This window comes from Canis aureus, chromosome 27 (assembly GCF_053574225.1).
Source record: "Canis aureus isolate CA01 chromosome 27, VMU_Caureus_v.1.0, whole genome shotgun sequence".
Lineage (NCBI taxonomy): Eukaryota > Metazoa > Chordata > Mammalia > Carnivora > Canidae > Canis > Canis aureus.
Window position 1 is genome coordinate 16237244 of NC_135637.1, and position 14815 is coordinate 16252058.

The 14815-nt window shown below is 44.7% G+C and overlaps 1 long non-coding RNA gene across 2 annotated transcripts; it reads right to left on the minus strand.

Moving 5' to 3' along the window:
- Positions 1 to 279: 279 nt before the first annotated feature.
- On the minus strand, positions 280 to 4202 carry LOC144299496 (uncharacterized). Of its 2 annotated transcripts, XR_013366202.1 has the most exons (4): positions 3863 to 4202; positions 2825 to 3011; positions 1529 to 1694; positions 287 to 669 (listed from the first exon to the last, which is right to left on the minus strand). It is a non-coding gene; the product is annotated as an uncharacterized LOC144299496 (long non-coding RNA). The 2 variants fall into 2 exon arrangements; XR_013366201.1 differs by having other exon boundaries at positions 280 to 1694; positions 3863 to 4199.
- Between the last annotated feature and the right edge of the window lie 10613 nt (positions 4203 to 14815).

Sequence of the window (14815 nt, forward strand, 5' to 3'; positions counted from 1 at the left end):
TATTAGAGGGATATGAGGACAGAACCTAATAAATGAACACTGTTGTTCATGTACGCAGTTGCACCTAAATAGGTATACAGGCACTGGCAATCTTACCAAGAGCAGTGTAGGATCAAAACCTATAGACCTTGCAGATCATGACTCTAGTGCCTAGCTATGCAGACAGTGGGCTCCATCCCATTCTGGAGGGTGTGGCTGTCACCAACTCCCAAAAAGGTCCTACCTGTAATCAACAACATTTTCAAAAAACACAGCAAACACAGCTCCTGCCTTTTTTATTATTATTATTTTTTGGTAATAATCTTTATTTTATTTGAGATTTCCAGAGAAGTTGTGCAGGAAGTACAGAGTTCTCCATGCCACGCGTACCCATGCCCCCCCCCCATACACCCCACCTCGGTTTACTCTGTTATTAACCTCTTGCATTAGTGCGGTACATTTGTTGCAAGTAATGAACTGATATTAATAAAAGCCGGTAGTTTGTATTAGGGCTCATACTTGGCAGCGTATATCCTACAGGCTTTAACAAATATATAATGAGGTGTATCCACCACTACAGTGTCATGCAGATAGTTTCAGGGCCCTGAAAATCCTCTGTGCTCTGCTACTGCTTCCCTCTGCCTCCTGTCAATGACTGGTCCTTTTACTGTCTTCATAGCTTTGCCTTTTCTAAAATGACAGATAGTTGGACTCATACAGTATCCAGCCTTTTCACATTTGCTTAATCGCTTAGCAATATCCTGATGTTTTCTGCATATCTTTTCATGGTTTCCTACCTCACTGTCAGCCTCTATTTTAAAAAATCACACACATAGCAGAAAGGAAAGATTCAGGAGCAGCTTGATCTAGGTGTTCAGTGTTGTCATCAGGATCCAGTCTCTTTCCTTCTCTGACTCTGCCTTACCTAGTGTCCCCTTCATCCGAAGGCTGGGCATTCTTGCAGTCACAAGAGGTTCTAGCTCAGATCTGACAGTTTTAGATACACACTCAACCTGATACAATCACTCCTAAGAGGAATGGGGCTAGTTAATGTGACTTGAGCCAGTCAGGGTCCAACCCTGGGGCTGAGGGTAGGCCCTGTCTTTCCACTCTGGAGGCTTCTAGCAAGAGAAAGATGGGGCCAACACTAGGAAACTACCAAAGAGAACACCCCAAGCCCTCCCCAAAGATGAAACACGAGCCTCAAGCTTTATAGGGTATTGAGCTCTCTACATCCTACCATGCTGACGTGCTCTTTTCTGGCCTGATTCCCTAGGATAACCTTGCCCAAATCTGTAAGCACAGCTTTCCCTGAAATAAACATTGTTGGCTCCCAGAGAACCAGTCCCCCTAGGTTTCTGGTGGACCTTGAATTAATCACAAAATTCCAGTCTCTGTTTGGTTCTCATGGGCAAAAGATGTGAAATGCCATAGGTTTTTGGTCTGTACTTTTCAACTAAGAACTCTGTCCAGGAGCTGCTGCATGGCTTATTAAGACTTACCAGAAGTCAGGATTTATAAACCCAAATAGCACAACACCAGCGCTTACCAAGCACTCTGGTACTTCTGAAGAGTTCCAAGGGCCCTGATTCATGATCCCATGACTCTGGCTAGCTCCCCATGAAATGCACACGTCGTTGGAATTCCAGGGTAGGTAGGTGGGTCACTGGGCCCTTTGGACCACCTTGTGCTCTTCCACAAAGGAGTATTGAAACCTTCAAAAATAAATGTATCACTCAAGCAACATCCAAGAATGTGGTGGTTGTAAAAACCTTACCCAATGCAAAGATGCATAAAAAGTGAAATAGTTCAGGATACCCTTTCCATCCCCAGTCCTATCTCCTCTCCGGATGTGGAAACCATTAATATTTTAGTACGTATCTTTCCAGATGTTCTCTTGTGCATTTATACTGCATGCATAGATGCACTAATTTAATTTTTTAAAGATTTTATGTTTTCATTTGAGACAGAGAGAGAGCATGAGCAGGGGAAGGGGCAGAGGGAGAGGGAGAAGCAGACTCCTCGCTGAGCAGGGAGCCCGATGTGGGGCTTGATCCCAGAATTCCAGGATCATGACCTGAGCTGAAGGCAGATGCTTACCAACTGAGCCACCCAGGTGCCCCTCATTTAATTTTTTAAATACTATGAAATACAATATTTTTAATATATATGTATGTATTTCTAAAATGTGTTTTCCCATTTAAAAACATGCCTTGGAGACCTACCTATTTCAGCCCATGCAAATCCACCTTGTTGCTTTTAACAGTTGCAAAGAACTCTCTAGTGTGAATGGACTGAGGTAATGTTCATCACTGTGCTGATTCATATGCATTAACTCATTTTAGCCTCAGTTACCCCTCTGCCTTCATTCCTTCCCTCCTCCCAGCTCATTCACTCCTTTACATTCTACCAGCCTCCATGCTCTTCCACAAGCACAGGAGGCAGACTCCTGCCCCAGGACCTTTGCACTGGCTGCTCCCCTGTCTCCAGTGCTCTCCTCCAGAAAGCTGCTTGTCTCTCTTCCTAGTACTTCCAAAATTCCAACCCACCCTTATCCTAACACTTCATATCCCACTTCTGGTATTTTTTCTCCTTGACCAGCTCCTCTATGATCCCTCCCCCTCCAAGGATGTCACCAACCCACCAGGGCAGTGATCTTTGTTTTGCTCACTGCTACGCCCCCAGCGCCTAGATCAGCGCCTGCACACTGTAAGCCCTCAACAAACGTTGTTGAATGAATGCACTGATGACAGCACTGTGTGCTTAGCACTCTCCTTATTCCCAACTTACTCGAGAAGAAACCAAGTCACAGACAGAGGAAGGTTGGTCAAAAGACTCAACATACCAAATGCAATTATAGCATCACCAGAAACTGTCAGCTGCACCCTCCGTTGTCACTGGGCTTCTCTTGATTCGTTCACGCGATAAATATCCATCAAGTGTGGGCCACGGCCCTGGCTCTGTGTCTGGGTGATTTGGGCAACAATCCACCTCCTGCCTTTAAGCAACTTACAGTCTGCTGGGTGGCAAGCCTAGAAAAATCACAATGACAATTTCGAGGCCACCTCAGGGTCGCGGCAAGGACATTAGCAAGATTTGGGGGTCAGGAAGGCTCCCCGGAGGAGGTGAGACATCCAAGGCAAGGGTGCAGAAGGAAGAGCATCCCAGGGGGAAGAAACAGATGGGCCGCACCATGGAGCTCAGAAGAGGGAGTAGTTAAGTAACTAGAGGCCAGAGGAGGCAGGGAAACTGTGTCTGGCCAAAGGCACTTCTTCCTCTCTTCGGGTGGGAGGGTGGGGGGGTGCAGGAGAAGAGCCCAAGCCCGCTCAGCCTGGGCGAGGGGGATGGCCAGGGACATTTGGCTGGAGCTTCAAGTGTCCCTGACACTTCCAGGCACTGGGGGCTCCTTCTGCTTTAATCCACGGAATTAGCTCCTGGCCCCACCAGCGCCAGTTCCCGAATTGCTAGATGGCAAAGGTCAATGCATTAAGCAGCGCGGACGCAGGCCCAGCCGTAAATCCCAGAAGCAGCCAGAAGCAGCCAGTCGTATTTCACGGGCCGCCGGGCCATCGACCGGCCCATCCCCGCAGGCCGCCGTTTACGAGCCTCGCCAGCCCCCCGCGCCGCCCCCCGCACGCTGCCCTTTGATCAGGGAAATCCAATACTTGAGGCCTGGGCTTTGTGGACGAGCAAGTCTAGATTAAGGGAATTAACCACAGTGGATCACAACTCATAAAGCGGTGCCCCGGGCCCCACCGCAGCGCGGCCGGCCGGTGGGGGCGGGGGCTGCTGCCCAGGGTCCCCGCCGGCCACCAAGGCCCCCTGCTCCCCGAGCAGCACCCGGTGCAGAGGGGGAGGCTGTGAGCCTGAGCCTTTCACCTACCAACACCGAGGGTGGGCTTTTCCTGCAGAAACTGGGAGTCCTGGTCGCGCACCTTTCTCTCTGCCGTCATTGGTTCATCAAAGACGCACGATGAGTAGATGTGGGAGGCACTGTCCTGGGTTGCATTTTGTCACCCAGAAGGATAAGCCCAAATCCTCAGCGCTGGCACCAGTGAACGTAACCTTGTTTGGAAGTAGGGTCTTTGCAGATGTAACCTAACCGAGTTAAATTGGAATCTACTGGGTTTGGGAGGCCGGGGCGTCTTTATAAGAAGAGGAGGGGACAGGCAGGGAAAGGGGCCATGTGATGACAGAGGCCAGGATCGGGGTGATGCAGCCACAAGCCGAGAAATGCCAAGGATCGAGGCAACGCCAGGAGCTGGGGGAGGGCCCGGAACAGAGTCTCCCTGGAGCTGGCGAGAAGAACCAGCCCTGCTGACACCCTGGTTTTAGACGTCTGGCCTCTTGAACCGTGAGAGAATGCATTTCTGTTGCTCTAGGCCACCTGGTTTTTGTGGTGTTTTGTTATAGCAGTCCCAAGAAACTACCGCAGGCCACAGCAGCAAATGAAAGAGACCCAGTCTCCACCTGCAGGAGCCACCTGGGTCCCTGGGAGACAGACAAGGATGAGGCTGTTGTCATGAGATGCAGTGAGCTCTGGGAAAGAGAGCGCTCAGGGCCATCTGGAGGGCAGAGCAGGAGCACCTAGCATGGAGGTATCATGGAAGGCGTCCAGGAGGAGGTGAGGTTTAGGTTGAAGCTTAAAAGTGATTGGAGTTGGCCAAAGACTGGGAGGGAACAGTGCAAAAGGCAGGGAGCTTCAGCCAGAGAGCTTCCAGAGGTGAGTGAGGAAATGGTGCATTCAAGGAAACCAAGACTTCTGGGGGAAGAAGAGAGGTGGGAAGAGGGAGAGGTGACACTGGCTGGGTGACTGGTCAGGGAGGACCCTGCGTGTCAGGGTTAATGAGCTTGAGGTTATCCTATGGGTGTAGAGGAGCCTCGGGGCAAGGGAGTGAGATGGCCAGGGTTATGTTTAGAGGTTATTCTGGTAGCTGGGTATTAATTGGGGTAATGCTAAATATACCTGGGGTGCTTCAGACAAAGTGGGAGTCTCCCGATAAAAGGGCTGAGGGGCCCAAAGCCCTGTTTCCATCATCTCTCACTCTTATAATGTGGAAAACATGAGAAAGAGACTTCTGGTGAGCCAGGCTCACAAGCCATGCAGCTGGCCACAAATTCTCTCCAGGACTTTGCCCAACACCTGCCGGGTGCAAGTCCTAGACCTACATCAGCAAGCTCGGTCCCTGCTGCCCAGGAACTTGCCAAGTCAGAAATGTCCTCCAGGCTGCAACGATGGAGCACAGACTGACTGTTCTAGGACAATGCAGAGTCCAGTTGTGGTCAGAAATAGGGTCCCAGGAAAGCATTCCCCATTGAGGAGGTAAATTTTAAGCTGGGCTGTGAAGTAGGTAATTTCAATAACACAACAGTAAGAAGAATGAGAATTTATTGAGCACCTACTATATGCGCATAGGGCTTTGCAAACGGCTACCTCTTCCAATCCAAGCAACTGGTGGGTGCCACACCCAAACTACAGACGAGGAGGTGGGGCTGGAGGTAGGTGACCTGCTAAGGTCACACAGCTCTTGAGTGGCGCAGTGGGGCTGGGAGCTCCGCTGTTACTTTATCTGAAACCTGTGTCCTTAATTAACCACCTACCACCACACACCCTGATATGCTCTTCTTTCTCTTTTCTGAGTTTTGAAAAGAGAAGACGAGCAAGAGAGAGTCAAGGAAAGGAGCTGCAAATCAGGCACAGGTTGGGCTCCGTTTCACTAAGGAGGGTAGTGGGGGGAAGGGAGCCCTCACCCCCCTGCACCACCATCACATGAGCATCATCCCAGCATCTCCCCTGGAAGAGGAACCAAGCTCATCCATCAGCAGCTGATGGACCAAGTGGGAAAATAACCCCCAGACACTGATTCATACATATCCAGTACATTCCAAGGACGATCCATTCTCAGGTTTGGGAAGCCAGAGTGAAATGGAACCTTCAGGTCAAGGTGGATGCTTTAGGCAACGACTCTCACCATTCTGGTATGATCTATGGAGGAAATTTCTTCCTACACACTGTGGGTCCTTCCTTCTTCCCTCCTTTTCTCTTCCTACCGCACACATCATAACTGCAGATTTTATTGCAACAACAAGAAAACTGGAGAGTATGGTAGGCACCCCTAAAGATGTCCACATCCTAAGCCCCAGAACCTATGAATATGTTATGTTACATGCAAGGAGGACTCCTGGTAGCCGATGGAATTCAGCTTGCTGCTCAGCTGAGCGTAAGGTAGGGAGATTATCCTGGTTTATCTGGGTGGGCCCAATGTAATCAGTGGGGGGAGGAGAGGGAAGGAGGGAGGAGAGGCAGTGTCAGAGTCATATGATGTGAAAAAGACCCCACCAGCCATTGCTGCTTTGAAAGCAAAAGGGGGTCGTGCAGCCTCAAGAAGCTGGAATAGGCAAGGAAACGGATTGTCCCCTGGAATCTCCAGAAGGAACACGGTCCTGCTGGCACCTTGATTTCAGTGCAGTGAGCCCGTTTCTGACCTCCAGAGCTGCGTATCCCAAGAACCCAGCACAGTGCCAGGAACACAGCAGCTGCTCTGAAATAGCCTGGGAGTAACCTAGACTCATCTTTCTTCCCATCTTGCTAAATATCACCACAATCTCCCCCAAAACCCATACTAGAAACGGAGTCTACTCATCCGTCCCCCACCCAGTGCTGTCAATTCTACTACCTCAGCAGTGCTCGCATCTGCCCCCACCTCTACATTTTCACTGCCCATGCCTTGGTTACAACTATTAGCGCATCTTGTCTGGAGTACAACATGGCCCCGTGGAGGTTAATTTTACGTATCAACTTGGTGACGTCGTGGTACCCAGACATTCGGTCAAACATCAGTCTAGATGTCATTGTGATGAGATTGACATTTAAATCAGTAGACTAAAAAAAATAAAAAATAAAAAAATAAATAAAATAAATCAGTAGACTGATTAAAATAGATTAATCGCCATAATGTGGGTGGGCCTCACCCAATCAGGTGAAGTCCTTTAAAAAAATAAATAAAAGATTGAGGTCCCTCTCCAGGGAGGAGAAATTAGGCTCCAGGCTACCTTCAGACTCGAGCTGCAAGAGCAACTCTTCCTTGCATCTCCAGCCAGCCTGCTGGCCTGCCCTAAAAACTGAATCATCAGTGCCCAAGACCACATGAGCCAATTCCTTAAAATCTCTTTCACTGTTCCGTTCTCTCTCTCTCTGTTTCTCTATATTTAATTATTTTATTGTATTTAATGATAAATATATAAATAACACGTAATATACATTTACATTTAAATAATCTATATACATATTTATAAATATAATTAGAATTTATAGTTTTAAGTTATAGATTTGTATATAAATTATATATATCACATATATTTAAATTATCTATATTTATTAATTATGCATGACCTTGACTCAGACTCAAATCCAGTCTCCCTGCCTCAGGCCTTGTTCTTCCCATCTGTTGTCACTTCTGTGTCTTTACTCATGAAGCACTTTCTTTGCCTGTATTACCTCCCTCCCAATTTCTCTCTCCACCCCACCTCCCTTGTCTTAGCCCCACATAGAATCGACCATCTGAATCAGTGAGGGTCAGACTCACCCAGGCTGATGTGATCCCAAAGCCCATGCCTTTAGTCACAATTGCTCAACAATTAACTCTAACCTAATTTGAGTGGGCATTTTGTAATTCTGGAAATTTCTAGCATCTATCAAAGTAGGCAAAGTCAGTAGTGAAAGGAGCCCCCTCTGTGCATCTCCTAGCTTCGACGGTTATCGGCTCAGAGCTATTCCTGCTCCACATACACACACTTTCTTTTTTCTTCATCTCTTGCATTATCTTGAAGCAAATCCCAAACGTCAGACCCACTATCAATTCACTCATAATTATTCCAAAACGTACCTCTAAATGGTAAGAACTTCTTACTTTAATATAACCAAAACGCCATTATCACACCCCCAAATTTAACAACTTAACAATAATTTCTTAATATTTTCAAATGTCCAACCTGGTGTTCAGATTTCTGCTTATATGTCATTCATGGCATTGTTGGGGTTTTGCTTTTTCTTTTGTTTTGTTTTCAAGACTTTTAAACATGTTTGAATCAGGATCCAGATAAGGTCCAGGTAATTCAAGGCATAGACTGTGATAAGCTGATGTGTCTCTTAAATCTCTCTCAATCTCTGGGTTACCCTCTGTGCTTGTATGAGTTCCTGGAAAAGCAGACCCAGAGACAAAGATTTGGGTACAAACAATTGATTTTGGAGGTGACCCCAGTAAGCATGGTGAGGTAGCACAAAAATAACCCAAAGAAGGTACAGGAGCCAGTAAAGTGCACATTAATAAACCGTAGCCATTTGGGCAGCTGGACTTGGTACCCTAGGGGACCTCCAAGACACTGTAGCACACACTTCAGAACTGCCCACCCGATGGTAACAATGGGAGCTTCCGCCCACCGCCTCCCATGTCCCCTCTACATCGAAGGTTGCTCCTGGCCATTAACACCCCAGTGCTTCCCACCTACCTTCTAGGCAGGTGGAGGGGACCCTCAAGCAGAGGCAGGACACAGGAAGCCATTGGTATGCCTACGGCTGATCTCCAGGGCCACCGTCATGGGGAGGCACTGTGCTAGCTACAGACTCCATTTTTTAAAAAAGATTTTATTTATTTATTTATTTATTTATTTAAGAGCGAGAGCAAGAGCGAGAGAGAGAGAGAGAGAGAGCGCACATGAGCCAGGGAGAGGAACAGAAACAGAGGGAGAAGCAGACTCCCACTGAGCAGGGAGCCGAATGTGGGGCTCAATCCCAGGACCCTGGGATCTTGACTGAGCCACCCAGGCGCCCCTACAGTCTCCATTCCTAACATGCTTTTTTTGTTGTTGAAGTACACAAGTCATTTGCTGTAAACAAATGACCACAAATATTGCCTTAAAACAACACAAATGCAGTAGCTTACAGTTCAGAGACCAGATATCTGGCTCGGGTCTCAATGGGTTAAGATCAAGATTGTTCCCAGGGCTGTGCTCCTTCTGGAAGGTCTAGGGGAGAATCTGTTTGCTTGCCTTTTCCAAGCTCATGGCGGTCACTTGGCTCACGACCTTCTTCCTCATCTTCAAAGCCAGCGATGGCCTGTCAACTCTTTCGTACATCACATCACTGAAATGGATTCTCCCTCCCTCTTTCACTTATGACACTGAACCCACCCAGGTAACCCAGGAGAATCTCCCCCATCTCAAGGTCAGCTGCTTAGCAACCTTAATCTCACCTGCTCTCTTATTCTCTCTTGCCAGGTTACTTACTATATTCACAAGTTCCAGAGATTTGGATGTAGAAATATTCTGGAGCCGTTGTTCTGCCCGGCACAGGTTGTTTGTTCTGGGGAATATGCAAAATCAATTTTGCAGGTGTTCCCTCATGGTGCCATTTTAACATGTAGCACTGTCCTCCATATTTCCTGCAAATTACAGTTGAATTTAGAGACTTAATTAATTCGAAGATGGTTTATTTTTGGCAAGACCATGTTACAGTGGTGTGGTGAGTGGGCACGTTTTAAAGAATTATAGTTGGCCCTGGAACAACATAGGTTTAAACTACATGGGTTCACTTGTACACAGATTCTTTTTCCAGTAAATACAGCACAAGACTATAAATGTGTTTTCTCTTCCTTATGATTTTCTAAATAACATTTTCTTTTCTCTGGCTTACTTTACTGTAAGAATATAGCATATACTACCCATAAGATACAAAATATGTGTTAATTGTTTTTATTATTGGTAAGGCTTTTAATCACCAGTAGGCTATTAGTAGTTATACTTGATGGGGGGAGTCAAAAGTGAAATGCAGATTTTTGATAGTGCAGAATGTTGGCACCCCTAACTCCTATGATGTTCAAAGGTCAACTGTGCTAAACAGACTGAGAATTTACAACTGCTTCTAATCAGTCCTCCTAGTACAATTAAACAGGTGTCAGAAGCTGGACTGGGAAAATTTTTCAAAGAAAGACATCAGGAAATCAGAGATATATATTTCTTTTATTCTTTGCACACACAGAAAAAGTACTTTCTATTCCAACTTTTACACCAAAAAAAAAAAAAAAAGAAATCAAGAAAAAGAAGAGGCTTTCAAAAAAATTTTGTACGCTTTAAAGTAGAGAGAAAAGAATTTCCTAAACGAGGCAAGAAATTTGCATACCTATCAGTCTGTGATGGAAAGTCCTAAAAAAGTACATTTTATCTGTAACTCAATTTTCACGTTCCCGAGTTCTGAAAAAGATGCCTAGAACCACACCCTCAGGAAGAAAGATTCCCAGACTGCATTCAACACAAAAGTGATACAAACCCAAACCACAAGGAGATACCACATCATGCCCATTAGGATGGCTACTATCAAAAGTTTTTTAAATTAAAAAAATAAAGGAAAAGAAAAAATAACAAGTGTTGGTAAAGACGTAGAGAAACTGGAGCCCTCCTGCTTTGTCACTGGTGAGACTGGATGATGGTGCAGCCACTGTGGGAAGCGGTGTGATGGCTTCTCATGAAATTGAACATAGAACTATCATTTGATCCAGCCATTCCACTTGTGGATAGATGCCCAAAGGAATGGAAAGCAGGGACTCAAACAGATGTATGTACATCCGTGTTTCTAGCAACATTATTCGTGACAGCCCCAAGGTGGAAAGAACCCAAATGCTCATCAGCAGATGCCCAGATAAACCAAATGTGGTATCTACATACAATGAAATATTCACTAACCTTTCTAAAAAGTACAGAAATTTTAATATATGCTACAGTGTGGATATACCTTGAAGACATTATACTAAGTGAACTAAGACAAATACAAAAGGACAAATACTGCATGATGGCACTTACATGACCCAGAATAGTCAAATTTATGGAGACAGCGGGTAGTGGTGGTTGCCAGGGGCTGGGGGAGGGAAAACCAAGAAGTCGGTGTTTAAGGGGAATAGAATTTCAGTTTGGGATGATGGGAAAGTTCTGGAGGTGGATGGTGTTGGTGGTTGCACATTGTGAATATACTCAATGCTACCAAACTATATACTCAAGACCATTAAAACGTTAAATTTTATGTTATATATATTTTACCAGAATAATAGGGGAAAAAAAGACACACAATTGTGTCTCATTTCCTTACCATTAAACCTGTTTCAAAGTCAAGCCAGAAGAGTAACCATGTGCCAAGAGACATGTAAAGAAATCACTCCAGGCAGGACGCTCCAGGTGAGGAAGAACAGCCACATGGCCCAAGCCAAGATTTATTTTCCTTTTGTTCTCTGGTTGCCACTCATGCTTCCAATTTTCTACAATCGCTACATCTCCAGGTTTTCTAATGTCAGAGACAGAAAATTTCTCACCGTGCACCATCTCCCATGACCCTGTCATCCAATTACACACTGGTCGACCATGCCTTTGGCATTCATCTATATCACGATGAACATCGTACTTCACAGCAATTGGTCTTTTAAAAAAGAAAGAAAGAGACAGCAACTATAGACCAAAGGACCTAGACTTGGCCAAGAGAGTAGAAAAAGAAGCCAGCAGAAAGCAAACATGCTTTTTCAAAGGGCTTTTAAGATGGGGAGGAAGAGTCATTGGTGATCAAAGGAGGATTCAGTGGAATGAAAGCAACATGATTTAAAGGATGATGTGGGTTCACTCACTCCTCTGGACCGAGGAGAGAATGGTCAGGGATACACTTGCAGAATCTAGCACAGTGACACAAGTAAGAGAAATTGCCACCACTGCAGAGATTTAAGTAATACAGAATTTTTGGCTCTGTATTGGTTTTACTAGCTAAAAATATTCAATCCATATAGATATACATAAATGAGAAAAGGGGCACTTCATAATCCATCACATAGACAAAACGCCATTAACAACATTGGGTAAGTTCTTTACAAATGTTTTTGTAGGCAGAAAAATATATAATCATGTATCATCATGTATATGTAAAAAATATTTACCCACATATATAATGAATTACATATTTCATACACAACAGAAATGTGTTTCTCACAGTTCTTTTTTTTTTTAAGATTTTATTTATTTATTCATGAGAGACACAGAGACAGAGGCAGAGATATAGGCAGAGGGAGAAGCAGGCTCCCTGTGAGGAGCCCGATGTGGGACTCGATCCTAGGATCTTGGGATCATGTCCTGAGCCGAAGGTAGACACTCAACTGCTTAGCCACCCTGGTGTCCCGCGTCTCACAGTTCTACAGACTGTGAAGTCCAAGATCAAAGTGGTCTGGCTTCTTCCTGGTGAGGAAGGACACCAATCCCATCCATGAGAGCCTTGCCCCCACCCCAAGACCTCATCACCTCCCAAAGTTCCCACCTTCTAATACCATCACCTTGGAGCAGCCAGGGGTGGGGATGTGAAGGGGTGGGGGGAGTGGTTAGGTTTCAACATATGAACTTGGGAAGGTACACAAGCATTCAGACCTCAGTGGAAGGGGAGACAGCTAATAAAAGCTGATCATCTGGGGTGCCACAGCTTAATGCATATGGATATCCCTTGGGAATAATGAAAATGTTTTGGGACTAGAAAGAGGTAGTGTTGGACAACACTGCGAATGCCCCAAATACCACTCACTTTAAAATGGCTTGTTTGTTGTGTGAATATTGCCTCAATTTTTTTTTTTTTAAAGTGCATTATTCAACCAACCACCCCTGTGGGCAGCTGCAGCTTGCTCACTCCAGGGAAGCGCAGGGTGTATCCAACACACACTTCAGAGTCACCTTGCCCAGGCAGCAAGGGAGCTGAGGAGTTCATATACCAACTCCCCTCAGTCCGAGGCTGGGCTCTCCTCCTAAGGGGTGCTACTTCGAGGGGTCTCCCAGGCAACAATAGAGGTGACAAAGGGGCTCCAGCGGGGGCACAACGAACGGTCAGAGGTAGGGCAGGTGCCAACTGTGTCACTGTGTCTAAGTTCACCACAGTTTTTGGCTTCTGTGTTGTGTTTCCTTGTTTGAAAATACCTTCACTTTATTTACTCTATCGCCAATGGGCATTGAGTACGTTTCCTGCTGTCATTACAAGCAGCAGCACTGGGTACGTTCTTATTTTTCTTGGATATATATTCAAGAGAAAAATGGCTAGACAGAGGATGTGTGACTTTCCATCACAAAGACATAACACAAAACTCTTTTTCCAAAGTGGATGTACCAATTTGAATTCCCTTTGCACTTGACATCCTTTCTAAGCCTTGGCTTATCAGATTTTTTTCTTTTTTAATTTTTGCCAAACAAATGAGTGGAAAGTAGTATCCTAGGCCGGTCTTGATTTGCCTCATCATTTATGATGCTCAATATCTCTTCATAATTTTATCAGCCACAAATGTTTCCTCACTTCAAAGCTCTGTTCATGTACTTTGCGCATTTTTCTTTTTTTTTTTCTTTGCCCATTTTTCTATTGGGCTGTTGAGCTATGCTTCTTGATTTCTAGAAACTTTTTCCATACACTCGATAATACTCTCCTTTCTTATTTATGGGCATTGTATTTTCTCCCAGTTTATAATATGATTTTATCCTTTTTAAGTGTCTGTTGATGAGCAAAATTCTCAATTTTAATAGTCAAATTGATTAGTCTTTTTCAGTTCTTAAAAAACTAAAGATCTGATGATAGAGACCTAATAGAATAAACTATGGTATGTCCACACAATGGAATATTGTAGAGCAACTAAAAATTATTTTGTTGGAAAATATTTCTTGAAACAGAAAAATGTCTGTAAATTAATGTTAAGTCAAAAATAAGCATATCGCAAAAGCAGTAGGTATAACAAGATCTCATGGTATGATATTTTTTAAGTTTGATAAAGCACTATATTTTAAGCTTATAGACAAACAAGCTCTCTCATTTGTTACTGATGGATGGTATAAATTGATACAACACAGGAAATGCAATTTGGCAATGTTTATCCAAAATTGAAATGTATGTGTATAGTAGTCCCTTCCCCCTTTATCTGTGGGGCAGACATTCCAAGACCTCCAGTGGGTGCCTGAGACCACAGGTAGTACTGAACTCCATATACTTTTTTCCTATAGATACATACCTATGATAAAGTTTAATTTATAAATTAGGCACAGTAAGAGATTAGCAATAATAACTAATAATAGAACAATTATTAGCAATATAATAAAAGTTGTATGAATGTGCTCGCTCTCTCCCTCTCAAAATATCTTTTTTAAAAAATATTTTATTGGGCACCTGAGGGGCTCAGTGGTTGAGCTTCTGCCTTTGGCTCAGGTTGTGATCCTGGAGACCCGGGATCAAGTCCCACAGTCCTCTCTGAATGGAGCCTGCTTCTCCCTCCGCCTGTGTCTCTGCCTCTCTCTGTTTATCTCATGAATAAATAAAGAAAATCTTTAAATATATATATATATATATATATATATATATATTTATTTATCTTTTTTAGGATAGAACATGAGTGGAAGGAGGGGCAAAGGGACAAGCAGACTCCCCACTGAGCAGGGAGCCAATGTGGGGGCTCAGTCCCAGGACCTCGAGATCATGACCTGAGCCTAAGTAGGATGCTTAACCAAATGAGCCACCCAGACACCCCTCTCTCAAAATATCTTAATGTAGTGTACTCACCCTTCTTCTCGTGATGATGTGAGATGATAAAATCCCTACATGATAAGATGAGATACATGAACGTCATAGGCATTGTGACAGCGCTAAGCCGCTAGTGACCTTCTGATGTATTGTCAAGATCACCTGCTTCCAGACGGTGGTTGACCACGAGTAACTGAACCCATGGAAAGGGAAACTGTGGATAAGGAGGGACTACAGCAGGTCCTCTTCTGGATGTTTACCCAACCAATATCC